The following is a 2,960-nucleotide window of genomic DNA, read 5'->3' as shown; positions in this document are numbered from 1 at the left end:
GTATGGTTTTTTTTTTGATGTCAAGGTTGAGGTATTTTAAAAACTACTTCACATTTAGAGCATTATGGTTTAAAGCACACACACACACACACACACACACACACACACACACACACACACTCATACACATTGGAGTTGTTTCTCCACTTGGCCAGAGTTGTAAAACTCTATCTCCTGTGATAGCTAACAAAATCCCTGAGTGTCTGTATCAACTTGATCATCTGAATGATTATTATAATTACAGTACTTGCTTAACTCCAAGATCTGAATTTCAATGACTGAAAGGAACATCTTTAACCTAACTCTGCAAATATTTGCTACAAATATATCAAATAAAACATTTTGGGAGTAGGATGTTAGTAAGAAGATATGATAGAGGAAAACAGAATGTTAATGACAGGAGAAAGGCCACAAAAAGCAAAACTTTGGGTTCCTTTCCCTGCCGCCCAACCCATATCGCATGCTTCTTCACTTTCTCCTTGCCTGGTTTTCATACGTAAACATAGTAGTCAGTAAATATATTTAATGAGCAACTGTTCCTAGGGTTAAATAGAAATATGTGGTCTTCAGCTATAAGGTCTTTGCAATCTGAATTGTGGTAGTATTGAGATAAATTTTGTTGTGTGGGGAAGAACATTTAAAAATAATACTAACAAAATCTATGGTTATGTCTTTAAAATAAGAGAAATGAGAAGTTTTTGGATGATAAAGTAAGATAGTTAATTACTGTTATATATATTGAAATGCTTTTTAGTAGTTCTCAGTAATATTTCTGCAGAATTCAAATTCTCAATGTTATATTTAAGATGGTTTATGCCTCTAAATAAGGAATCCTGGTGGTGCAATACTTAAGCACTTGGCTGCTAATGGAAATGTTGGCAGATCGAACCCATCTAGTGGTTCCTGGGAAGAAAACCCTAGTGATCTGCTTTCACTAAGGTTCCAGCCATGAAAACACTATGGGGCAGTTGTGCTCTGTCCCATGGGGTCACTGTGAGTTGAAATCGACTTGACGGCATCTAACAACAATAGCAACATGCCTCTAAATTGTACTCAATATTTTTGAGTTGAAGTCCTCTTTTTTTTAGAATTAGAAACCTGGAAATAAGTATTTGTTAAAATTATTTTTAAAATGTCTTTATCTATAGCTCCCTGGTATTATAAATTGCTGTTAAGATGGTGTGTTTGAGAGCTATTGGGTTTTTAACAAAGGTTTAAATGTCATGAGAGAAATGCCCAGATAAAACAAAAAACAGAAAACAAACAATAAAACCACCTAGCCATTGCCTGTGCCTTAAGAGCTGAGACTTTTTCTCATCCAGGAGCCATGCTTGGGTTTAAGTACATAGACTCATATCGTCCCTAGTCAGAAATGGGAGGGGCGACGATTATCCTATCCTTGAGGCATTTTAGAAGGGCATCCTCCATAATCACTAATCTAGCTACAACATTTGCTCTTTTGTGGGCTTTGGAGGCAATTAGGCTTAGGAGTAATGCTCTTGATTATGAAGTACAAAATGTCATGGTGAATTTCCAGTTTTCCCATCATCCCCAATTTATGGATGCTTTTGGCAGAGAATTATAGTTAAATCTATTAGATCCCTGCCCCTCCACCCTGATTTGTCTCCTTGTCTCCCTTTTAAACACACACTGTAGGTGAGTAAAATTGTTTTAGCATACGTCTTTCACAGAGGCTGAGTCTAAATATTGTTTTTATATAGGTTTTTGTGTGCTCATGATATATAAGGAATGTTTATAAACCAATGAAACTGAATTTGCAAAACACACCAGAGCTGCTTTATCTACATGAATGTGGTACATGTAGTCCCCGACTTATGACGGGGTTCTTTTCCAACTAGTCCATTGTAAGTCAGTTTTGACATAAGTTGAATACTTCATTAGTTTTTTTTTAAGTTTTCATCCTTATTTCCTTTTATTATTATTATCTTTATAAACCCAATCTTGGAACGTCTGCGAGTGAACATCTGAGAATGATAACATCAGCAAATTACACGCAGCAATGCTGTATGTAGTATATATTACTAGCGATAAGATGTACAAAACAAAAAACAGACAGTTGTAAGTGCAGTTCATCATAAGTTGAATACATCATAAATCGGGGATGACCTGTAGTTGAACAAAGTTTATTTGGAGTGACTACATTTGTGTAATTCAACAGGGCTGTCTCTGACCAGTATACTTTTAGAACTCCTTTTTTTGAATTACTTGAAAAGTTAATTTATCAATCACACAAGAACAATTTCTAAATGGAATTATAAACTCTAGATGATCACCTAAATGTTGGTTCCATATGACTTTAAAAGTGCTTTGTTTTGTACGGGTCACTATAAGCAAGTAAAGTATAGAAATGTTTACTTAGAAAGTGAGTTCTCTGAAATTGCACCCACTAGAAAGATTTACTGTTAACATTTTGGTGTATCCAAATTAATTTTGGCTATTTTCAAAGGATATTTATCCTTAAAGACAAAAATTTGTTACCACATTACTTAGCTGAAAAGACTGTCCTTCAAGACCCAAAGATATACAATTTTATAATTATGATGCCCAAGCAAAGTGTTTTGAGCAACGACAAGATCATAGAAATAATTACATCTCCAAGATGACTGCTTTGAAGATGAACATTACCATTTTGATAAGTTCTGGAGTGTTTTATTATGTTATAGTCATACCTTGTATTTCTCAGTCTTCTTCCTTGGTATTTATCATGTTTGTCTTTATTTAAAAAAACATCATTTAGAATGGAGGATTAACATTTTACTTTCGGCTCTTTCTTCTAGTTATGTCCGTGTTACAATGTCTGGCACATGTGGGGGTTCAATAAGTCTTTATTCAACCGAAGTGTTGAATTATGCCATTCTTTTAATGTTATTAATGTCAGCATTATTTATTGAGAAGTACAAAAACTTTGGTCCAGTTCAACTTACTTTGAATTCCATTTC

The 2,960-nt window shown here is 34.4% G+C and overlaps 1 protein-coding gene across 1 annotated transcript in view; it reads left to right on the top strand.

The window, feature by feature from the left end:
* PKHD1L1 (PKHD1 like 1) overlaps positions 1 to 2,960 on the top strand; it is a 194,385-nt gene that overhangs the window by 2,054 nt on the left and 189,371 nt on the right. The gene's annotated exons all lie outside the window — the stretch shown is intronic.

Source organism: Trichechus manatus, unplaced genomic scaffold, assembly GCF_000243295.1.
Source record: "Trichechus manatus latirostris isolate Lorelei unplaced genomic scaffold, TriManLat1.0 scaffold00009, whole genome shotgun sequence".
Classification (NCBI taxonomy): Eukaryota; Metazoa; Chordata; class Mammalia; order Sirenia; family Trichechidae; genus Trichechus; species Trichechus manatus.
Note: the sequence above shows the minus strand (reverse complement) of the source record. Positions and strands in the feature narration are given on the sequence as shown.